General features: G+C 49.8%; 1 protein-coding gene across 1 annotated transcript in view; it reads right to left on the bottom strand.

Annotated features, from left to right (window-relative positions):
* Positions 1 to 25,808, bottom strand: part of CDC40 (cell division cycle 40) — a 1,027,131-nt gene that overhangs the window by 25,114 nt on the left and 976,209 nt on the right. The gene's annotated exons all lie outside the window — the stretch shown is intronic.

The raw sequence follows: 25,808 nt of genomic DNA, 5'->3' as shown, positions 1-25,808 counted from the left end.
AGGCAAGAATTCATTTCAGATTGATTCTGATCGTTCTCAAATGCCGGGTGGGTTGTATGCCAACCTACCTAATGGAAGGAGTGGTAGAGAAACCGAGCCAGAGGACTCTGAGATCCAACAATACCCACCTCCTGAAAACGCAGCATTGCAAAACTAGTAAAACTCTCAAGGGAGCCTTCAGCACGGCAGCACCTATAGCATGGAATGCTATCCCACAAGATTTAAGAGAAATAGAGTCCACGGACACCTTTAAAAAGAAACTAAAAATGATTATTCTACTAGACATCCAGAATAACCAAGATATCCCATTGCCTCACATGAAAGCTTAGGAATACCTCTGCTAATAACTTACTGTTATGTCGGTTCTTGTTATACGTGCGCCCATAAGCCTTCAGGTACCCTGGCGCACGGTAGAAATTAAAGTAAAGTAAACAGAGTGGTCTGTACTGGAGGCTTTGTGATCGCAGACAAGGAGTTCGAAGGTACCGTAGAATATGAGGATGTCTACGGGATTTTTGCCAGTGTGGTTGTAGAGTTGAAGACATGGATTTGATGGGTAGGCCTATAGTTGACAGGGAAGGCATCAACAAGGTAGTCAACAGTCAGCTTCGTGGATGAAGGACATGCCTTGGGCAGTGAAGGCTTGGATATTGACGGTGCAGCAAACAGAATTGTTGACAATGCAGTCATTGCGAACTTATGGGATGATGATTTATGCTATAGGGCTGCCTTATCCGGGGAAGAAAAAGCATGACTGGTATCTCCTTCCCTCACCGTTTTCCCACAGGAAGCCTCCTTATGGGATCTCTACTTTTTATAAGTGGGAGCATGTTCTTGGGTTGTGCCATGGCGTAGAAATGCATGGCTTTTCACTGATGCAGAGTCTGAGACCACAGCCAGGCCGCAAGTCTCCTGTGACGGTTCTTTAAGGTTTTAAGACACTCATAATGCAGACATCAATGTAGATGTTTTTATGTTTGCGGGTAGAGCATTCCTTAAAAGAGATTCTTCTTAATCATGGATTCAGCCATGGTGGGATAAGAAGAGACATTCCACAGGACTCGAGCACGGGGGAACAGAGGTCTGTGCCCAGTACGAGAACACCAAATAGACGCAGACCTAACTACCCAAAGAAGAAAGCCTCTTTGCTTTCCAATGGTGTGAAAAGCAGTCTTGTAGCATATACAATTTACATGAAATCAAATGAAAGTAGAGAACTTGAAGAGGACTCCTAACACTTGAACGTGCGTTAAGAATCAGACGATGGCCTCCAGGAGAGAAGCTATGGGATGAACTGCCTATTGGCTGAGGGGTAAACAACCCAAACAACACTAAGAACAACAAAGTGGTTGCATTTGATTCATTTCAAATGAAGCTGCTTTATTGTTAGTGAGGATTCCCAACCTGATGGCAGGGAATATTCGAACAGCATGTGAACCTGTGAAAGATCCAATGTCGTACAATAAAAGAACTATATTGCAAAGTACAGGCCGAGAAATCCAACATTTATAAAAAAAAATAACATTAAACTGATACATCGAAAAGAAAAATCACCCAATACGGAGCAAGATCTGGACTACTGAAAAGCTTAAGAAAGAAAGTTTAAGAACAATACAAGAAGGCTAAGGTGATGTAAACGGCTTTACTGCTACAATAAAAAGAACACACGTGTATTGGCAGTTTGGGCAGTTACATATATGCCAGATTTCCCCACACTCAAAAGAATGTAGAACCACAGAACAGCAAACGATTTAGAGTATTACGTGTGAAAGGCAAGTGGAAGAGGACGACAACCAGGAATCTGTGGCAGAACCAATCCATCAGAATAAATGCTACAGAAGTACTTCATTTTTTAAAATTTTATTTATTTATTTTAATTAATTTTGTAACAAACTATTAACACATTCCTTTGACTCCGGTGCAATGTTACACTCCATCAACAGTTGTGGCCACACCCCCAAATCCATGCCCGCACCCTGACCCCAACCCCAACCACCACGCCCCGAGAGGCAAACTTGCAGCTCCTGCAGCGAGTAACTGACTTGTGACGCCTTGGCTAATTTGGGTATGCGCCTCCACAATCTTTCCTAAATCTCCCTGGATAGTTCCCTCCCAATCCACTTATACCAGTGTGTCATGTATGGCCACGCCACCCCAGGAATGGCATCATCCATAATTTTATAGAGGCCAGAGATAAGGCCCCTTGACACGTTCTGCGTGGTGAGAAATGTTCTGAACGGTGTAAACTGGCAAGAGGCCACTACCTGATCTGTTAGGATCTCATCCTTTCTGTTTTGCCCAAACCAGAACATTGCTTGCACTCAAACGATCTGATGACTGGGGACGTAGACATCTGTCTCGAAGTCTGAGGCCCCCACCTTTTTGCCATTGGGAAAACTACCCTGCTCTGGGCCCAGTGAGAAACTTGGGTTGTTAAAAATGGGTGTGAATGGGTTGGGAATGATGCAATCCTGTATTTCCTTGTCAGTTTGTCCCATGTACCCGCCACTAGTTTAGTGATGGCACTAAGGTACATATGCTGGGGCCTGTTCTGATGCGGAAATCATAAAAAACATCCATCAAGTCATTCCTCACCAACGCCCCGTCCATGTCCACCCACAATTTCCCCTCCTGAGCTGTAAACCATTCCCTTATCCGGATTTGGGATGCCTCAAACTAACGTTGGAAATAGGGTAGTGCCATTCCCCAAATGGGAGAAAAGCATCTTGGGTGTAGGGAACACCTGTCGAACGGTAGTGTTCGAACGCACCGCTAAGAAGACCAGTTTCTGAGATGGACACAGCTGTGACTTCCTCTGGTTGAGGGAGAATCCCAGTTGATGAAGTTGACTCTCGCCCTCACCAGCTAGTCGTCCGAATAACGGTACAGATGATGGCCCTCCAAGCAGAGAAGGCCTGCCACTGTGTTCATGAACTTCGTGAAGGCACGACGGGCTGAGTTCAGGCCGAAGGGCAGCACCCGGTACTGAAAGTGGTATGACAATCGTGAACCGCAGAAACTTCCGATGCAACTGGTAGATGGGAACATGTAGGTACCATCTTTGAAGTCATGGGAACACATTCCATCCCCTGCAAACAGAGACTCAGCTCTTTGCGCTGGAGTAATCATCTTGAAGCATTTTCAGCGTATAAAACAGATTTAGAAATGACAGGTCTAGGGCCAACGTCAGGCCAGCCTGGTTGTTCTTGGGTACTGCAAAAATCCTGGAATAGTAACCGGAGACCCTATCTACAAGAGGAACCAGTTCTATCGCCTGCAGCTCGAAGAGCGAAAGGACTCTGGTAAAAGAGCCAGAGACCCGATCTGCAGAAGAGGATGGTAGATGTAAAGGGCGAGGAAGACTGAAGCCAGTGGAGACTATGGATAGGATCCACAGATTGCTGAAAAGACGCTTTTAGGTGTCCTGGAACAGAGCCAAACAGAGCCCCGCAGTCAAGCTGTGCTCCCCGACCTTGAAATTACTGCTTCTTGGCATCGGTGGCAGGGGCAGAGGAGGGGGAGCGGAAAAACCTGCACAATGTCCTCTGCTGATTCATCCTGTTGTCGCTGGGCGACCTGTCAGACCTCCGTGTACTGCGGCCCCGGAACCCTTTGAAGGTGGAGAAAGCGTGAGGTTTGAACTCGGTCCTGCCCTCGGACTTATGGAAGGATCTCTGACCTGGTTTTGTCAGGATAGCCAAGGACTTGGCGGTTTGAATGGAGGTTATCTTCTTTGTCAACTCACCATCGGTTGACGAATGAAAAAGTTCACTTCCTCGAATGGCAAATCCAGGATCTGCTCCTGCACGTCAGATGAAAACTTAGTGGCGTGCATCCACGCCGTCCTTCTCATCTGGTGGCTTTGTTGATGTGGAAACCGAAGATTCCATGAGGTCCTGCGCAATGGCCCAGGCATCACCCAGACTGACCTTAAAGGAGGCTTGCTTGTCTGAAGGGAGGCCGGGCAGAAATTCCCAGAACTCCAGCCACAGCTTCTGGTTAGCCGCAGCAAAGAGGGTGTCTGCGTTGGCTTGCCCCAGATGCAGTCCTCAGATCAGCGCTTTCCCAAAGACTCGAGGAATTTGTACTCCTTGGAGAGGCAACTGGAGGTGGGTCCCGTGGAGGAAAATGACGAAGACAATGGTTTAAAATGCAAGGAGTCCGCAGCCACCACTGAGGAATCAGGCTGCAGGTGGGAGGCAAGGAGGATTGGCTCCCCGTCCGTCAGCCTAAACCTGCTGTCCAATTTCTTGCTCATCTGGTCGTGGCCCTGGGCTTCTCCCAGAACTTTCGTGCCACCTGCAGAACATCCTTCGGTAGAGGGATGCCAGACCGGATTGTGGTGCGCTTACCCATTACCTCTGCTAGCACTCCCGACACCTGGGGCCTTCCTCGGGTAGCGGGACCCCCCCAGGAACTCCACCAGGGCCTAAAAGCAATCATGAAAGGCCTTAACAGATGTTGAGGGTTCATAGTCCTGTGAGTCATCCTAGTCATCATCCTGACCCCCCCAGCCCCTCCTGTTTCAGAGAAGGCTGAGTGGAGTCCGAGCCCTGGGACACAGGTGCCAGCAGGGTTCCCCCCCCCGGTCCGGAGCTGCAGACAGGTCCAACGGCTATTGCGGGGGAGGCGTTGGTGGTACAGGAGGAGCTGGAGGGGCCAGAACAACCGATAGGGCCTGAACCTGAGGAGGGACCGGCACTTGAACTGGTAGCACTGGAGGAACAGGAGTACCCAGAGGAGGGGGCCAGGCGGCGCCATCTGCGGGATGACATCCTTCACAATGTCCTTTAGGAGCCCCTGAATCTGAGGGGAACGCATGAGGAAGAGGAAGCGCTTGAAGTAGCGGTCTTCGCAAGTGCCAGGTACATAGGGGCCCGACCCTCGGAGGCGCTGGGCCTCCGCTCCTGGTCAAAGCGCAGAGGCGCCCTGTTGTGTATAGCCATGAGGCTGTGAAGAGTAGATGTGTCCCCAAGGAGACCAGAAGCCTGCACCATAGGGTCTGCTGCCATAGGTAAGGGGGTTGGGAATCATCCACCCATTCGAAGGGCGAAAGCACTAGTGCACCCTGAGCCGGGTCCAAGATGGCTGCCGACCAGGCAGGTTCTGCCACGTGACGCTCCGCCATTTTGAAGCCTTTCGCTACGCCTTGGGGGCGGGAGGGCACGGAGGCCTAAGCCAAGAAAGAGTGCTCAGACACGGGAGGACATAACTTGTGTCTTGCACCCGACGCAGAGGCATCACCTCAGAGATCACTCTGGTAGGCGCTGAGCCCTCAGCCTAACGGCCGGTAGTCGTAATGCCCTGACTCACAACCTCAGAGCGAGCTCCGGTAGGCTGGACGCCCTTGGTACCTGTGCTGGTAGCTGTGCTGGATTGTGCCTAGGACAGACTCTTCGAAGTGTCACTCTATGATCCCTTACCCCCTGGGTAAGAAGACAACAAACTTGGTCGCCCTTCTGTGGACAGCCTGGTAGGGCCCCTGAACCCCTCAGCTTGGGAGCAGATAGCCAGGACAGCCTCAGGTCTGTCCCCAGTGTGCCCAGAATAGCCGCCGGGCCCCTTGGCTTGGGAGCGGGTAGCCTTAGGGGCCTCTGACCTGCCAGAACCGGAATTTGAGGAACCCCGAACTGTGGGAACCGCGGGGAAGGAGTCGCCGTGCTGTGAAGCTGTACTGAACAGAGGGCCTACCTTGTCTTGACAAGAGGTCCTGGATACGAAGTCCTTGAGGTTGGTAGAGGGAAAGTGTGGAAGATCTCCCTCCACTGCAACACACGATTTTTCAATGCCCTGTGACCCAGAGTGCTGCAAGCCTTACATGCGTACCAGCGTTGGTCGGGCCCCAAACACTCAAGACAGAGTGCATGAGGATCGGAGACAAGAACAAGCAGTCGCATGAGGGACATCTCGTGAATCTTCCTACGGCCAACATGCGCCTGGGGGAGGCGAGGCACCTAAGGGCAGTTAAGTAAGATTGAAAAAGAAAACGGGGAGCAAGCTGAAAGCTAAAAAAGTCTCTGCGCTGGCTGACAAGTCATACACTGCCCGTGCGGAAAAAGGGGAAGGTCAATTTTTCACTGCCAAAGGTTCTGGTACCGTTCCCGTGCTGGGGGACACCCACTAGGATGGAGGAAAGTGGACGGGACGTATGAGTATGACCAGTCCACTCGGCCAAAGGCCTTCTCAGCATCAAGAGAAAGGAAGTCCGCTGGGGTTGAGTTCTTATGAACCTTCTCCACAAGGTGAGCAATACATCTGATCTTGTCGAATGTATGGTGCCCTTGCACAAACCCTGACTGGTCAGGGTAGATCAGGGCCAGGAGAAATCTCTCCAGCCTGTCTAGCAAGAATTTTGGTGTAAATCCTAGCATCTACATTAATGCTATTGGCCTGTAAGAGCCACATTTTGTGGAGTCCTTATTGGGTTTGGGGATGATTTTGGATCACTTCATTATTTCAAAACAAGTCGTACAAAAGAAAGGTGACATCAACATATCCATTACATCGGGGCTTTGCAGTCAAATTGCAAAATGCATATATTTACTAAACCATCATCAAATATAACAGTGTTAAGATTCATAAAATTAAGCCCTTAATAAACTACTACAAATCTCTATCCATAGTAAAATTTCTAAAATCAACTACAACAGACAATAAAACATCAACAAACACAATATACAACACCATATAGAAATCACAATAATCCCCCCGACTATTTCATGCAGAAAATAAAGCATGTGGTTAAGCATCAGCTGTATAATTCATTAAAAGAACCCCAAATTCGAAGATAATGCTCCACTCAGGGCTCGTCCTCTGTTGCTCCGGGCGGGCCAGCCCAGCTCACGCCGCTTCTTTGATGGGGGATCTGGACCTGCTCCCTCTGCTCAGGTTCCACCACAGCTCCTTATAGGGTCTGGGTTTGCCGCACTGCAGCCCCTCCAACGATATTCTCAAAGGAGCCCGTGCTAGTTCGCAGTGAAACCACATGGGGCTGATCATTTACCCCACCTCTCTGTGACTTCTCTGTGTTGATCAGGTGATGTAGGCAGCTTCCGGGTGGTGGGAAAGCTACAAAAAGCCTGCGTGCAGCAGAGCAGCTGCCGGACTGTCTACCTGATGCTTGCGGCACCTTTTGAATTGTACTTTATTCTTCTATTCCACAATTACTCCCTCCCACAACGTCCTTCTGTTAAACATCCAAAGGAGTACTGCACCTGCAGGACAGCAAAGAGCAACAAACCAATACCGACACACCAGGAAATACTAGAACACCATACAACCAAGAGGAGTACCCGGAACAGAAAAGGAAACTAGGCACTAAAGCTTGGCAAACTTGTGCATGGGTCTCCACTGGACCGATTTCAATGAGAGATGCCCAACCTCAAGCCAGAAGTAGCCAAAAAACCGTTGGTGTAATGAGACAAAGGCCTGCAGGCCCTTACTCGTTCATCAGAATACAGCATTCAAATGCAGGGAACAATCCACTAGGATACAGTCTGTATGGTAAGAGCTCTGCCACACCAGCAAAGCTAACAGAGTTGGTTGTCCTTTCGTAACTCCATCGTCAGACACGCAGTAACTCCGGGGCCTCATGGGATGGATGCAAACTATGGAACCCATGGGGGTAGAAGACAGGAATATGAATATTCTAGGAAAGCTGGAACCCCGTCATGAGGGAACCCCTTCAGAACCTTTGGGAGGGAGGACACTCAGACCCACAAAGTCACCTTCTCGTTAGAAAAACAGAAGTAAGGCCTTTTCTGAGAAGTAGCCCGGTGCTCATTAACACCTTTAGTAGTAGTAATGTCACAAGGGAAATCCCTTTAAAAGGTAGCAAAAGCAGAGAACACAAAATCAAATGCTCAAACTGAGCCGCCACCAAAAAAGTAAGGTGCTGCGGCAAATGACAGGCAGGATCTACAAACTGGTGAGGTGGAAATGACATGCATTACTTACCGTAATAGCATTTCTGATGATTGTATCTGCTTAGATTCACATGCTGTGCATATAGTCTGACATCTAGTGGTAATCGCAGAGTATTGCATCTTTTCTTCGATGATCCGAGGATCAAAGGGGAAGTCGACATGGGCGTGACTAACACTTTCCCTAACGTGATGTGTAGTGTACCCAAAATGCCTCACGCATCCAGGTCCCTCTGTGTTTTTTCTGCCGTGAGGGAGCCTTATCGTCAGCGTGAGTACAGAAGAGAGAAGGAGTAAGAGGTCTATGTTCCTTCTATTAGATGAGGGGAGGACGGGTGGGCGCATGGGAATCTAACCAGATACAATCATCAGAAATGCTATTACTGTGAGTAATGCATGTCTTCTGATGCTTGACAATCTGCTTAGAATCACATGCTGTGCATAGACTAGCGAGCAGTACCTAGAGGCGGTGGTGGGATGCGAGAAGGAACAGTAGCAAAGAAATGTTTTAGCACCACTTGCCCCACCTGAGAATCAGACCTAGAGTGTGTATCTAGGCAGTAGTGTTGTGTAAAGGTGTGAACAGAACTCCAGGTTGCTGCCTTACAATGTGCTCAAGAGGAACATTTGCAATGAATGCTATGGTAGCCCCTGTGCCCCGAGTAGAATGTGCTGTAGGCGTGAAGGCCAGATCTCTCTTGTCAATAGTGGAGCATAATGTGATGCAGTTTACGATCCACTTTCAAATAGCTGATTTAGAGACAGGGTCCCCTTCTCTACCAGCAGCCACTGAAAAGAAAAACTTGTTTGTCTTTTCCAGATAATAGATCACTGCTCTCCTTCCATCCAGTGTGTGAAGGCTTCTTTCTGCCACGTTAGTGGGGTTCTGGAAAAAGGTGGGTAGTTCTACGGATTGGTTCACATGGAACTTTGAAATAAATGTAGGCGCAAATCGTGGGTGAGTGCACAGGACAACCTTATCCTTGTGATTCGTGACGAATGGGTCTTGAACTGAAAGGGCTTGCAGTTCACGAATTCTCCTTATGGATGTGATTGCCACCAAGAAGGCGCTCTTGTAGGTGAGTGCTTTAAGGCTAGCCTTGTGCATTTGTTCAAAGGGAGGCCCCATTAGTCTAGTAAGTACAGCGTTCAGGTCCCACCTGGGAGCTGGGTTGGAAATAGAAGGATGAAGTATTTTTACCCCTTCCACAAACGCTTTAATTACTGGAATTTTCCACCACAAAAACATTTTTCAGGGACGTGGTGTATGCTGAAAGCGCAGCTAAGTGGACTTTCAGGTGATTGAAAACCAGGCCTAAATCTAGCAGGTGAGTTAGATACAAGACAATATGTGTTGGTGTGCATTCAATAGGATTGTTGTTTTTGCCATTACACCAAATGACAAAGTGCTTCCATTTGCTGGAGTAGCAATGTCTGGTGATAGGTTTTCGTGCTTCCCCAAGTATGTCCATACATCTTTGAGGGAGTTGGAGGTGCCCAAACTCTATGACATCAGAAGCCAGGCTGCTAAGCTGAGAGTTTAAGGGCACGGATGTAGTGTCTCCACCTTGTCTTGTGACAGCATGTTGTAAGGGCATGGCAGCTTCCTGGGAGGGGAAACTGACATTGCCATTAGATGGGGAGAACCACGGTTGGCAGGCCCACAACAGGGCCACTAGAATCATCCTGACTGGTTCTTGGTGCCTCTTGTGCACTATCCTGTTGAGCAGGGGAGTCGTGGGGTGGGGGGCAGAGGGAGCGTAGACACATTTCCCTGACCATGTTATCCAGAGACCGTTCCCCTTGGAGCAGTTCTGACGGTACCTGGAGGCGAAATCTGGACATTGTGGATTCTCCAGAGTTGCGCACAAGTAGGTATCTTGGAAGCCACAGTCTATGAAGACGTTGAGAACAATGTTTTTGTGTAATCGCCACTCGCACTCTACGGGTAGTGGAAAGTTTCTGCTGAGTATGCCAGCCAGAAGATTGAGTTCTCCTGGAACGTGCTGTGACAGGAGGAACATCTTGTGTTTGAGAGCCCGTTTCCATATGTTCTGTGACAGTTTGGATAGCCTTGGAGAGTGAGTGCCCCCTTGTTTGTTTAGGTAATACATGGCTGTAGTACTGTCCGTGAGGACTAGAACTGTCTTCCCCTGGGGGTGTGTTTGGAATTCCTTCAGGGCCTTGAACACTGCTAGCAGTTCCAACAGGTTTATGTGGTTGATTGCTACCGCTGGGGACCACATGCTGTGCACGGTCTGATGAAGGAGGTGGGCCCCTCGTCAGAGAGGAGTCTGTTGTGAGAGTGGCTTCTACTGTGGGGGCTGTAAAGGTTTTCCCACACAGAAGATTTTCCCTTGACCACCACTGCAGAGACTGAATGATGGGCTGCTAAAACAACCACTAGATCGTCCCATTGTCCTCTGGCCTGACACTATTGGCTCGCGAGCCACTCTTGCATGGGGCGCATGCACAGACGTGCGTGTGGAACTAGGTAAATGCAGGAGGCCATGACCCTTAACAGTCGCATGGCCTTGCGTACGGTCACTTCGTGACTGGCTACATAGTGAGGGACCTGGACAGCATGTTTTGAACCCTCTTGTTGAAGGGAAAGGCAAGGCCATCTTTGGTCCGAATTAGAGCCCCCAGAAACTGTTTGACTTGGCTGGGGGTCTAGGCTGGACTGTTTCTCGTTGATCAAGAACCCTAGACTGAAGGGGAGATCTACCGTCTTTTGGGTATTTGTTAGACATGCTCTGTAAGAATCCCCTGTTATTAGCCAGTCGTCGAGGTAAGGGTAGACTGGGATGGACTGCCTGCGCAGGTGAGCAGCTACTACCACCAGTACCTTCGTGAACACCTGTGGAGCTGATGCAATGCCAAAGGGAAGAACCTTGAACTGATAGTGCATGTCCTCTATCATGAACCTTAGGTACTTTCTGTGCGCTGGCAACACTGAAATATGAAATTATGCATCTTTCATATCCAATGTTGCCATGTAATCCCCCTGCACCAGCAGGGAGATTACTTCCTGCAATGTTGTCATTCTGAACGTTTGCGGTTTGACATATTGGTTTACCTGGTGAATGGGGACAACTTCTATGGGGCCCATTTCCTGAAGGATCTGCACCCCTTCCAGCAGGATTTGCAGGTGTGCTTGGTGATGGGTGTCTGCTCTTTGCTGGATGGTATCAAGGTGGCCGGTGGAACTCGATACAATAACCTTGGGTGTCTGTCTTCAGCACCCACTGGTCTGATGTGATCCCCCTCCCATGCTTGAACGAATGACACCGGCTCCCGATCGGGGAGGCATGGGAGGGGACCCCGGACTAGCGAGTCATTGTGATGCGGAGGCTGGGGAGCCTTTTGGGGTGGAGTTTCTGCCTCTAACCTTGCCTCTGCGCTGTCCTCCGATATTGGCTGTTGCCAGATGAACCTTGTCCGGAGGACCATGGGGTACCTGCAGCGCCATATTGGCCGTGGGGAGATCGGGAGAAGGACTGACCCCGAAAGGAACGATGACAGTTTGAACCTCCCCGCTGTTGAAAAGGTTTAATCCGATTGAGCGATTTCAGCTTCTCACGTTCTCTTTTTAGCCGTTTGCAAGGCGTCATCTACAGCCTTACCAAATGAGTTTGACTCTTCTACGGACTTATTTATCAGGGAGGCCGGAGTCTCCGACTTGAAGCCTGAATTTTTCAGCCAGGCGTGTCTCTTGAGGAGAGTTCCCTGTGCCAGAGTGTGTCCTGCAGTTTCAACAGCGTCTAGTGTGTTCTTGAGAATATTATGGTCACCTGCCTACCCTCGGAGACGACCGCCAGCAGGCCCCATTGCACGTCGCTGTAACTAGCGAGAAGGGATGTGTTAGACGCAATTATGGTTGAATAGGCTACAGATATGGTAATAGGTTTGCGAAGGGCTGAGTTTTTTGCAGTCCTTGTCCCGGGGAGCCTCTTCCGTAGACAGTGGCACCCTTGCCCTTTTCCTGGTGATTGTAACAGAGTCCGGTGTGGCATGACCTCAAATATACATAGGGTCAGATGGAGAGGAGAAAAACAGTTTCTCAACCCAAGGGGGTTTACAGCCCTTGTGAGGGAAGGAGACACAGAAGGAGCGAGGTGTTCCTTTATGGAGTGTGGCAGAGGAATAGCCTGACTAGTGGGAGGCTTTTCTTCAACAAAGTCAGAGTCCTGGACAGTCTTCTGCGTAGCAATCTGAAAGTGATCTGCGGCTCTCTTTAGGAGAGCATTAAATACCACCTTGTCATCTATTGGCAAAGACTGCCTTTGTTGAGGGGAAGAAGGCGGGTCCAGACAAATAATGTCTGGGTCTGGGGTATGAGCGGGTGATAGCTAAGGCCCTTGATCTGCTGGCTGATCTTGTTCCCAGTCTGGGAACTGGTCAGTTGAGTCCTGACCAAAAGGATTGTCCTCATAGGTTTCCTCTGGTTCTGAATACTCAAAAACTTCCTACGTATGGGTTTGATTGACTAGGAAGCTACTGTAGCTTTGAAGGAATGGGACAGGAGGAGTCCTCCTCCCCCCTTGGTCTGATAGGAGTAATGTATTTCTCTGAGAAGTCTATGAATTGTGACATCTTACCCATATAATTGTCAAACCTCTAGTCTTGTCTACAGGGATGAAGCAGAGGGGTCTGGAGGAGGGAAAGGATGCTCAAAAGGGGGAGACTTTCCTGACAAAGCCCTAGAGCGGGGCTGGGGGCCTTCATAGTATTCCACTCGATGAGAGGGGGTGCTCCTCGGCTGTTCCACTACCAAAATAGCCGTGAGCCTCTCACGTATTTTCAGCAGCTGAATACTGTGTTTCGATGCGTCTGAAGGCGTTGTCGCGGTTGCCGACTCCGCCGCAGCCTTAGGTCCGAGCGCGCCCTTGGACGACGTGTCGGTAGCAGTGTGCTTTTTATGGTAACGCCCTTGTGAGAGGGAAGACAAGTCGCATGCCGAGAAGACGGTACAGGGAGGGCACGGGACTGCAAAGTTCGGCAGGCAACAAAGTTTTCGGCGGACCTGTTGGCATTAGGCGCTTCTTCGACGTGTCCGTCGAGGAGGCCTTTGGGGTTGTGTGCTTTTCCTTGGGTGGTGCGTGTGTGCGCTCGTCGCTGGGGTGTGAACTCCCAATAACAGAACCAGTGGTCGGTCTGTCGGGGTCTGGCATCTGGGAACCAGAGGGTTCCGCCGAAAGGTCTATGGCTTCCAGATAGGATTCATGACTGCCGCTGGAGTCCTCGTCATCTGAGGCGGCGGCGTCACCAACTCTTGGACTGCATCGGGTAGGCCGCCCACCGCTTTGTCTGCTCATCTTTTAACATCTTGGGACGAAAGAGTTAAGCCAGACCAGAGAGGGGAAGAGAAGGGAAAAGGAAATGCATTCTCAAAAAGAATCAACCCAGGGCCCCACTCTCGCTACTGTAAGGGCCTGGTCGGAAGGCCGAGGCCACGCGGTCGACAGACGTCGATCAGTGCACCAGTTGCCGAACAGCAGTAGATGTCCTTGGCGTAGGAGTCCACGAGAGTAGACGACCATCCGTCGTGGGACAAAGAAGTAACAATTGAGCAATATCAACTCTTGCGAGCTCCGCATAAGGTGACCAACTAGTTGGGCGGAAAAAAACAATCTGAGGAACCCCGACAGGTGAGGAATTTTGGGTAGACGTCACGTTAGGGATAGTGTTACACTCACGCCCATGTCACGTCCCCTTTCGATCCTCAAAAGAAAGATGCAATACTCCGCGATAACCACTAGATGTTGGACTATATGCACAGCATGCGATTCTAAGCAGATTAGCAAGCATCAGAAATGTTAATTACCCTTGTTCATAGCACTGTCACCAGCTGGTCGCACTTTACTTATTGCTTTATTAATTCTATTTATTTTTTTACTGTCAATCCCATGTACCGCACTGCCCGCTCCCCCTTGGCCCTTGCTTTTTTCCCTTTCCCCTGCACTTGCGCGATCCCAATGTCACCTGGCCTAGTAAGATTGTCGTCTCAGTCTTCCCTCTGTTCCCCCTCCCCTGCCTCGTTGCACCTTGAAACATTTGTGTATAGGCGCGTTATAAATGCCACATCATATATTTCATACCCTTGCTACAAATTGGGAAATGCAAATAAGGAGCCCTGCTCAGTGGTCCTTTAAAAATCAAAATAGCTGCCAGGGAACCCTTTCATTGTGCCAATATGAATCCCTTTCACGGCAAAAGGGAGCAGAAGTACAGACGAGGTAGAGCACACCAAGGAGTTTGGATCATTCTGGCGCTGCCAGTTGGAAAACCTAAACCACTTGCAGACAGACTGACTTCGTATCAGTCTCTGGTCTGAAAGGAGTAAGTCCAAGTCCTTGTTAGGCAGGTCCTACTCCTTGTACCTAAGCAACAAAGTAAGACTGTTGGAACTGCCCAGCCTCAGATGAAGGCATCCGTCATTTGCCAACTAGTAAAGCAAATCTGCTCTTGCAGAGAGGTGCCAAATGGACATGTCCAGGCGTTCTGGCTACCATGTATTCCTGGCCCATTTTTGAACAACCAAGATAAGAGTTTAGCCAAACCACTGTAGTCTCCTGAGAAGGAGTACAACTACTGGAATCAACTTGGGGGAGGCAGGAGTGTGTTTGGGGAGGCATGGGGGGCAGGCGGAAGAGTTGTGTGGGGGAGACACAGAAATGGATAATAGGAGAATGGAAAGTCTTTGAACTACTCCTATCAATACACTCCCCAGAACTTCACTCAGACTTCTGATTGAGACTGGAATCATCCAGGATTTCCTGATGGCTTCCACGGAGGCCTGCTAAGCACATCCACCATGTTGATTGTATGGTACCATTGTGAAATTATCTGCTTCGAACCAAATTGCTTATGGACCTTGGTACAACAGGAGTCCCAAAAAGGATCTCTTGCTCCCAGACCCACAGCTACCTCCATTGTCCCCCACCTTACTCTCAAACACCCTTGCAGCTCCTCGCTTCCCCCCCCTTGTCCTCGCTCTGACTATCTGGCGGACACCCCTGTAACCACTGCCACTCCCTCCACCCACATACTTCTCTCCACTCCCTTGTCCATATGCTCACCCCTCTTCCTGACCTAACCCTCTGCAGTGGATGTTTCACACTGGTTTTAAGTACACTGCCACATGGGCTGCCGACAGGTGGACTATGATCTCTAAAGCCCAGAACCACAGCAGCACCAAATCCCTGCACAGAGGCACCAACCCCATATCATGTCACTCATTAAAATGATGCATTACCACGGTACCAGCAAAAGGAGCAATAGAAGCAGGACAGTGTCATCCTTCTTTGGTTATTCGAAGGTGGACTGGGATTTGTCTGTCTTGAAGGTATATAACTCCAAGGGGACCCCAATCTTGGTAGGGCTCTTGCACACATTGTGAAAAAGAAAACAGTGGTTTTCTGATAGCAAAGGAGAAAGGACCGGAGGTCCTTGGGTGCAGCCAGTTCTAAATATACTACCCATGTCATTACATCTGAAATAATGGGTGCCAACTGTGCAGATGCAGAGTTACAGTACGCCCTTCTGATGGATCCACAAAATGTGACACGTTTGCGAAAAAAGATTCAAATATAATTGGTTTACAAACAGGAGGTGATTAGATTAATGCATGCAGGGCCTAGGGTCCATCTCGAATATAGCACAGTATGATCTGTCAGATTGTTCTCGCTCAACAGTGTCATGATGGGATAAGAAAACGTGCCCTAGGTTTCCCTCTCGTAGAGATACTGATTTTCCCCAGCTTCGCTACAGTGGCCAACCACTTCCTTGCCGCACGCCACCTCTTTTCACAGGGGCACAGAGAACTACTCAGTTTGTAATTCACATTGGGGACAGATTGCCTAGTAAAATCGCTGGTCTGGCCATTTAGGATATGGCACCCTTAGCAGCCTATGGGATATATAGTGCCCTTCCCACACGGACATGGATTCCACACCACTCTTAATGCATAGGCATTGCAGATTTAGCCTTTAATAATACTCCAAAACAACCAGATGTGTGCTCGTCGGGAGAAATGAGACATCACCATTTTCAGGTCTACTGAAATAGAAATGTGTGTGATTTGCATTTGTTGCAATTGTTACCCCTATGTGGCATGGAGCAGAAGTGGTGATAAAAGGAGCATGGGGGGGGTGTGGCTAGCTGCCATGTAGTGAGGTCGTGTCTCTGGTGAGCTCCACTGGATGTGCCCAACATAAGCTGTTTTTACGCCGAATCCTGGAACCCTTGGAGCCTGTGAGCCACCCTGAATGCTGCGGAAGTCCTTTGGATACAGTGAGATACTTTTCCCGAGCCTGGGAGAGCCGATAAGCGCCTCTACGCCACAGATTGGAGGCGGCTGACTGAATGCCAAGATGGCAGCTCCCGCGTGCTAATCCCCTGGAGGGGCTCGAGAGCATACGCCACCGTTGAGTTCGCCGGAGACCTGCAGACGAGACAGCGGTACAGCTGATACAGCTACAACGCTGCTGCAGCGGTTATAGACTTACGGTCAGAGACCTGAAGGCGTCCTGAGATCCCGTTTCGGAAGATCCCATTGGAACGGGCGAACTGCCGAGAAGAGGATCAGAGGCGCGCTGCGTCCCGCTTGGAGTGTGTGCGGGCCCGGGAGCTGCGAGATGAGAAGGCCGGATCCGCCTGGGGGAGCGGCTTGGATTGCGGGAGACACCGGTGGCAAGCCAGCACCGCAGAGGTGAGCAGGGTGGGTGTAGGCCGGGCTTGACATCGAGGCGCTGAGGCGCCGTCCCAGGGCCCCCCCCGGCTCTACCTCGCTGCCAGCACTCGACCTTGCCGGGAATCGGGCACCCCTGTCCCCGGCTTGCATAGACTGCCTGGGAGGGGCCTGGAGTAACGCAGGCACCGACCCCAGGCATCGGAGGCCCCCTCTTCCTCTTCCTCCCAGTGTACCACAGGGGGGGAGTCAGTTGGTCGGGACCCCCAGGGGCTGGGATCCCGATCCTCCCCTGCGCGGGATTGGAATTGTTGCCTGAATCCTTCCATACGCCTGCATTCTGATGAGACTTGCATCTTTTCCGCACTGGGAGCCACTGTAATGCTGGATGCCACGCTCAGACATTAGATAGCCACAGCTCTGCCAGCCGGCTTGCACCCAGGATCTGCAATTGGCAGGCGCAAGGGCAGCAGGACAGGACATACGCTCAAAGCGCGGTAGCACATACCGCCAAACCATTATAGCCTGACTCGCGCAGCTACCCACCCGTGCAGGCTACCTACTGTGAAATGCTGCGTCCCTTGCGTCCTCAAAGTATTCGCCTGGCTGCACCGGACTGAGCCTTTGCCCACCGCTCCCACGGCTGGTCCCACAACCAAGGGCGCAGGTCGTTGTGCCCGACTTTGGGATACCCTCCGGCCCGTACCACCTGTGCCTTGAGCAGGGAGATATCACCATCCGACAAGATGTCTGCGAAAAGGGCGAGGTCCAAACAGCGCCAGACCACTATAGACACTTTCACGGCCAGCAGATCCACAAGGTCGGTGAGTCCAAATGGTGGAGCGCCGGAGAAGCTACCTGACCACACTGACGTAGCGGCTGAACCTAGTAATACCCAGATACTGGAAGCCATTAAGATATTCCAGGCTACAATGGAGAACAAAATAGACGCTGTGGCAACAGATCTGGGCCTTCTGCGCCAGGATGTCCGATCCCTAGCCGGTAGGACAGAAGCGCTTGAAACCCAAGTCTGGGAAAATACTGAGGCAAAAACCTGCCTCCTCCGGGACGTGGATGAACTACAGCAAAGGGTTAAGAATTTGGAAGATAGGGCTGAAGAGGCTGAGGGACGGGCCCGTAGGAATAATATAAGACTCCTCGGCCTGCCGGAGATTATCGAAGGCCCCGACCCCACCAACTATGTCGAAAATCTCCTGCTGCAGGAAGTCGGAGCAGGGAAGCTCTCACAAGGCTTCACCATTGAGAGAGCCCACCGGTCCCTAGCCAAGAAACCACCGCCAGTAGCCCCGCCTAGACCGGTGATTGCGAAGGTTCTAAACTACAGGGACCGTGAGGCCATACTGGCCTTTTCTAGGCCTGGGGGCCAGATCCAGAGGAACTCCGCCAAAATTGCCATCTACCCAGATTTTACCTTCACTGTCCAAATGAATAGGGCACAGTATATACATACAAAAGCCAGGCTGAAGGCAGCAGGTTTGCGCTACATGCTCCTATACCCGTCAAGATTGAAGGTACTACACAATAACAGAGCCCACTTCTTCGACACACCAGCACAGGCCCGGGACTGGATGGACGAGCAACAGATCCCTGATATTGAGGCACAAAGGCGGAAACCGCTCTGAGTCCCATTAAGCCAGGCTCCAGGGGGCCCTTTTATACGTAACGGACCACCGGCTGACAAGAGTTAGCCACAACACAGCTGAACAGATCCTCCATACGGAGTCATCGGAGCCAAGACACTCCACCCCTTGGAAGTTTCCTTCAGGGTATATAAACCCGCCCGTAGGGCACCAGGAGACCAATGTGTGGTCAAATGGAGCGGAAACGGGATCGTCATAACGAGGGAAACCTCGCTGGACTTGTTCTATGTTCGGGGATTTCACAGTTATGGGGTCAAGTTTGGGGACCCGAAGTTACAGAGGGCTCGAAGGCAAAGGGGGAGGGACACGAGAGGTTAGAGCCCATGTTGAGAACTTTAATCGGAAAACACCGAGACCACAGAAAAATTCTATAATAGATACACCAGTAGCAGGGCCTGGACCTAAGCGGAGGACAATCAACAGATACCACAACACCCATGGCTGGAATCATTAACGTAATTACGTGGAACGTCAGAGGCATGAATAACTTTGTTAAGCAACGCCGGATACACACATCTGCGTAGATGTAAAGTGGGAATTGCCATGCTTCAGGAGACACACCCAACACGGGATAAATTAGAGACTATGGCCAAAACATGGCGAGGAACCCTGATTGGATCCCCCTCCTCATACGCCATAGGGGTCCTGATATGGATTGACCCAACCATCCCTTTTAAAGTTAGTGAACACCAAGACAGACAATGAAGGCAGGATGGCACTGGTGCATGGTACCATGGATGGGAGGGAGATATGCCTGATTAGCACTTACGCACCCAACCACGACGCCACAGCTTTCTTCCACTCCCTATATTCTCGGATTGGCCCCTATGTAGACTGTACCGTTATTTGGGGGGTAGATCACAATTGCACACTAGACCCCCTGAAAGACAGGTCTGACTCTAAGCACTCCCGCCCATCCCCCCCCGCCAAAATATTGTCTAAATTAACAGCCCAACTGGCACTCTGCGACCTGTGGAGGTAACAGAACCCAGAGAAAAGAGAATACTCCTTTTTCTCCCCGCCCCACAAGGTCCATACTAGACTGGACTATATCTTGATAAGCCAGGGGCAACAAGCTAGGTTTAGAGATGCACATTACCTGCCGAGAGTGCTGTCAGACCACTCCCCCATGCTGGCCACCTGGGAGATATACCCACCCAAACCCCCAGTTCCCACGTGGAGACTAAGAGCTGAGACCCTTTAGATACAACCTTCCGAGAACATACAAGAGACAGTACTGAGGAATACTGGCAGAACAACCTAGATAGCGTAGACTACATCGGTACAGCTTGGGAGGCTTATACAGTTGTTATGAGAGGAGAAATGATAGCTACAATCGGGGGTACCCTGAAGTCCATCACAACCTCCCTAGAGGGCGCAGAAAAAGAGCTGAGTGTGCTGGAGAGTAGGGCAGACTCGACCCCGGAACATATACAGGAAATAACTGATCTGCGACAGGCCTGCCTGTCTCACTGGGAGTCGCTGGGGAAATTGAGCTATGCTAAACACACTGAAAGGAGGCATGCACTGGGGGATAAACCTGGTAAACTCTTAGCTTGGCTCGTCAAGAGAGAAATCCCCAGGACGCCCATTTGCAGCATACTCTGACCCGACGGCACCACAGCACATACCCAAGATGAGATCAACTCGGTCTTCTCCGAGTTCTACCGTGAACTCTACTCCAAGACCCGCCCCCCACCGACACTGAGATAGAGGCTGCCCTGGATAGTATAAAGCTACCTAAACTAGACGCACAAGTGGCTGAAACCCTAGAGGACCCAATTACCCCAGACGAAGTGATGGCTATAATTAGATCCCTACCCTCTGGGAAAGCGCCAGGCACAGATGGCATACCCAGGGAATTTTATAAGACATATGAAGATGCCCTCGCCCCAATGCTAGCACGGGTATTCAATGAGGCTTATGAGCGCGGCATCCTCCCAGATTCCATGAGTGAGGCCACAATAATCCCTCTGCTGAAGCCTGGAAAGGATGGAATAGACTGTGGGTCATATAGACCACTTTCTATGCTAAATGTTGAATGCAAAATATTAGCAGCAATCCTTGCAAATAGACTACGCAGAGTGATCCCCCAGTTGATCCACCAAGACCAGACTGGCTACGTGCCGGGGCGCTCTAGTACTGAAAACCTGCGTAGGTTACACCACATTATATACGGCACTGAGCACAGCCCCCAAACATACGCAGTGGCGTCACTGGACGCCACCAAGGCCTTCGATTCGGTGAGATGGGAGTGGTTGTATGCCACTATGGGTAAAATGGGAATCGGACCCGCCTTTCTGAAATGGACCCAACTGGTCTATGCCAGCCCCACCGCCAGGGTGCGCACTAACAAGACGTATTCTGATAAATGGTCCCTTTACAGTGGCACCCGGCAAGGATGTCCACTGTCCCCTATGCTTTACATTATTGCCGCTGAGCCTGTAGCTGCATATCTCTGACAAGAATATGCTGACGGAGGCATTGAACTAGATGGGGTGACTCATGTCCATGTATGCAGATGACATGCTACTGTACCTACACAATCCAGAGCACCTCCTGCCCTACATATTAGAGACCTTAGATTGTTTCCATAGACTTACAGGCATTAGGATTAATAAGGACAAGTCTTACATCTACCCCTTGGCTGCTTTGTACAAGGAGGAAAATGGATCCCTACCCTCAAATGGCAGGTGACATCCTTTAGATACCTCGGTGTCACCATACACGGCAACCCCAGCACAGAACATATCCTTAACACAGTCAGGGCCAGAGTTTCCCTAGAGAAGTCCATGATTTTTTGGGGTAAACTCCCCATCTCGGTGGCAGGGCGAGCGGGTCTTCTCAAAATGGTGGCACTCCCCCCGACTATTACATTTCTTCACCAACGTCCCCTTTAACATTCCCCCCTCATTTTTCAGAGACTTGAACAAACTCTGCAGGAGATTCCTCTGGCAGGGAGGTAGACACAGAGTGGCGTTGGAAATTCTCCAAAGACCCTACGAGAGGGGAGGACTGAAAGTCCCTAATTTCGAACTATATTACCTGGCTAGCCAGTTGAGGCACGTGACGCAATGGATGGCTGACGAAACGACCACTGATACCCGACTTCTCCAGCCTGCCCTGCCTCGACTGCTACTTCGGGATATACTATGGGTTGAGAAGAGGCCCTACGGCATTACCCTTATCTGACTAAGCTCGGGACCCAACTCTGGAGGCGTGCCTGTGGAAGAGTGGGGTCGGCAGACCCACTCTCCCCGCAGATCCCTATCGCCGCAATCATGGCTAAACATCCATGGGGGCACACGGAAACACGCACCCAATGGGAGCCCTGGGGTGTGGCGGTGCTAGGGGACCTCACCCGTGAGCTGGAAGTAATGTCATTCACCGACCTCAGCGAGTCCGCAGGTCTACCCACGGGCCAGTTTCTGCTCCACGGAGCAGTAATCCAGGCCATAAAGAAGAGATGGCCTGAAGCCACTAACCTGGTCATAGAAAATGAGATCATCGAGTCAATGCTCGACACTGCTGAAGGAGGCCATGAAATCTCCAGACTCTATGAGACTTTGCTGCAGGGCACTACCAAGAACGAACTCAAATGCAAGGGTAGATGGGTGACCGAATTGGGAATAGAGTTCGAAGATAAAGCATGGGAGAAGATAACCCATTACCACAAAAAAATCTCTAGGAATGCCCGCCTACAGCTCATCCAACTATACATTACCAACAGAGCCTACCTTACACCCGAAGCCATATCTAGGTTCAAAAGGAGCCACAGTCCAGACATGCCCCAAATGCAACATGCCAAAGGCTGGAATGACCCACATGTTCTGGGGTTGCCCTGCGGTTCAGAGGTTCTGAGCCCAGGTGAAGGAAAGGGTGGCAAATACGGAGATAATAGTTGAAATTCTCGACCCAGCAGCTTGCATATTGAGGAGCTACAAGCGGAGCAGCAAAAACAAGTCCCTTAATAAGCTCAAAGACTTAATATATATAACGGCGAAAAGACGCATAGCCATGGGTTGGAAAAGCGCAAAAGACCTACGTGAAGCCCTCTGGTGGGCAGACCTCAAAAGATGGATATCTGCTGAGACTGCTGCCTGGGAAACAGCAATCCAAGTGCAGAGATTACACTCCAGCGAGGAACTACTCCGTTGGGTGGCATTAACTGTGCCATTGCTCCACCCAGCGGCGCAAGATAGCGCCTCAGATAGCACAGACAGTCCAGGCCTGCCAAGGGGCCAAAAAGAAGATTGAAGTTCTAACTGTGGTCTCGGAGGGAGTGGGCAGGGAGGGAGGGGGGGCATGTCATATGTTTCTTTCGAATTACTCATATGGTAATGATTAATCAATGATCTTCTGCTTATATCATTGTTGTAAAGTTAATAAAGAAATGAAAAAAAAAAAAAGAAGCACGGGGGAGCATACCACAATCTATGGGTATCCAACGCAGCTATTTCTAAGTTTGTCAGGCTCAGGGACCATCTTATGTGTAGGAAAGGTTGCCTCAGATTTCTCATGTGTGCCTTTTTATTACTTCATGCCCTGTGCTTTTACTATAGCAAAAATCCAAGTACATCTTTTCCAGCCAACTCCCCACTGGCCTCCACCCAAGGAGAGTACCCACACTCTCCCTGCCCCTCATACTATCACGGCTGGACTATGGAACCTCACTAATGCTTGGTGCAAATAAACAGCGCACCACAAAACTCCAGCACATACAAAATAATACCATCAGGATCATCAAGCAGAAATCCAAGTATACATTAGCAATGCCAGAAGGGAGCTTCACTGGCTCAAAGTGGAAGGCAGGGTCCTGTTCAAGGCCATGACGCTGGTCCATAAAGGCCTTTATGGGAAAGCACCACATATCGCAAATCACAAATGTCTAGATATGTTCCAGGCCGCTGATTAAGATCTGAACACAGAGGCCAAATCACAGCAGCCACACACAAGAGATCAACTGAATGGGTAAGGCCTTCCCCATATCCGCAGCTGTCTAATGGAATAGTCTGCCTATAGATCTAAGACTAGAAACTAACCTTCTCATTTTCAGGAAAAAGCTAAAAAGCTTCCTCATTAAATAACCAGAAACAACATTCATAGTTCCCATCCAATTGTTTTTTTTCTATACTGTCCCGTCTCCATGTTATTCTCTTTGTGTATGTTGAGTCTACATGTTACACCCTGATGCCTCCGGGCGACTGGCGCAATACAAATAAATAAAAAAAAAAAAAATTGCTCCACTGCACACCTTTATGTGGCTCCTTCATGGACACTTCAACTATTCCACGTTCATTGTTCATGCTACAGCACTCCACTCTCCTGTAACTTTAGTTTCTCTGCATTTTATGGGCTTCTTCCAAAGGCTCTGGTTCCTTCTTATTTGTGATTGGTTGAACATAGCCTTTGTTTGGGGGTCTTAACACTGGTTTAAGGGCATATCTTTCTCCATTAGTGCTCTAACTGTGGGTATGTGATCAAGAAGTGCTAAAAGATTTGGTGGTCATTTTGGGGGCAGATAGAAGCACCGTTTAAGATCTAAGTCCATCTTCCTGAGTCAGGTCAGTCCTCTCCCCTCTGCTGCGGTCAGACTTTTGGATCACCCACACCACCTTGGTAGGTCTGTGTATGTGCATCAAGCAGCCTTGACTATCAGTGAGCAGAGTATTCTCTTCCTTTCAAGGGAACCCATTCTCACACATGCAATACCTTGATCTGTTCTCTGGATATCTAGGTCCTGGGGGCGGGGTTTGATCCAATTTGAGGATCCTTGGCCTTCTCCCCAGCTCAAACCACAAAATACACCCAGGTGTCCTGATCACTCCAATACTGCGAATCCTACTGAGACAGGCATTGACACTTGTCTGGCCCTTCCCATAGGCACTGAAATGTTAATAAAGGCCAAACGATATTGATCTAATAATTTCCTCCAGCAAACATCACTATGGCATGGGCCAAAGAACAGAGGGTCTCCAGGGAGTCTCACCTCTACCAGTTCCAGGTAGCCCATGGCTCTGGCTAGATCACCCCTGCTGTGTCAGCTTTCCTGGCCTGCACGGACCCACTTACGATCTTGTGAAAGAGCTTGAGGACTAGCTTTGTCACTGACTCCTGAAAAACATTCTAAGCCAGACTTGCACACAGGAGGCTATTTCTACAATGAGGAACCTGTGTTAGAAAGGAATGCATTCGAAATTGACTGAGTCAGGGGCCACAGCGGAGGGAGCCTATGCCGCCACCGGAGGGGGCGCCTCCCTCATCACTCACATGCTAAAGGCAGCCAGAATAAATCTGTCACAGGCGTGGAAGAATGAGCCAGGACCGTTGATAGCTATGCGGTGGGTGAGGTTATGGGTTGTGATGGCCATGGAGAAGGTGACTGCTCTGGCATATGGAGCTTAACAAAAGTTTCTAAACACCTGGCTTCCCTTTCATGAGTTCATAGCGGACAGGGAACAAATGTACTTCAGACCAACTGTACTCCGTAATGTGTCCATTCTCTGATAATAAACCTGGCCCAAGAATGGGGGCCCTGCCTGGCAAGAATTTTGAAAGTGCACTAGCAAAAGAAAGCGGTTTAGCTCAACCTTGAATTAGAGTGTTAAAAGGAAGGGGGTGGGGAGGAGATGAAAGTTGGCAGGGGTGTTATATAAAATGTTGTATTATATAAAATGTTGTGAGCACATGAGCACCAAAGCTGGTTAATGCAAACACGCTGATGGAGCTAATAAGAACATGCATGTATGTCAGTGTATGTTCTGGAATTGTGCATATGCCAGATTTCTAATAAATAAAGTTTATTAAAAAAAAAATTGACCGAGTCCAGACGATGCTTGTGAAGTTCCTCTCTGCCATACCAATACGTTCTGGGCTCTTCCACTGGTGCAGAGGGTCTCCCAGTGCTCTCCCATTCTGTGATCCACACAGGGACGGGCAGCAAGGCTTTGAACCCAGCTGTGCCCGTCAGGTCAGGGAAAACACAGATACATCAGTTCCCTCTGGTTATTCGTGTCCACGCACAAAGGAAAAGATAAACCATCATTCTTGAAAAGATGCAGCAGCAGGTCTTCCACAATCAATATTTGTTTGGCATCATCTTTTTGTGCTTTGGGATTCGTCTTGGGGTTATAGAAAATAAAAGTACAAAAGTACAGAAAGCTAGGCTAAACAGGATTATTGGAAGCGGAGTGCAAAATTACTGTCCAATCATGGGTGTGCATGGTTTCTATATTTCACATCCACTTACTCACTGGTGGTTGTCACATTCAAACATCGCAGGGCTGCTTCCTGGGCAAAAATGCAGGATGTGTAGTTTCCACTCAGAATCAGATAATTATTTATGGATCCAACCATTTCCTTTTCAGACAAAAGGAACAGTTTGCCAGCGTCACCCAGTCTAGGGCATCTCAGGGGATACAACAATCTGAATCCCACTATTCAGAAATCGGGTATTTCTTCCCCCAGCCAGATAAACCTGCACAACTAGCCATGGAAGGGGACTCGTACATGGGACAGGGTGTCTTTGTAACA

The sequence above is a fragment of the Ambystoma mexicanum genome, chromosome 4q (genome assembly GCF_040938575.1).
Source record: "Ambystoma mexicanum isolate Mex_15411 chromosome 4q, UKY_AmexF1_1, whole genome shotgun sequence".
In the NCBI taxonomy this organism is placed as follows: domain Eukaryota; kingdom Metazoa; phylum Chordata; class Amphibia; order Caudata; family Ambystomatidae; genus Ambystoma; species Ambystoma mexicanum.
This window is presented reverse-complemented; position numbering and strand designations above follow the sequence as displayed.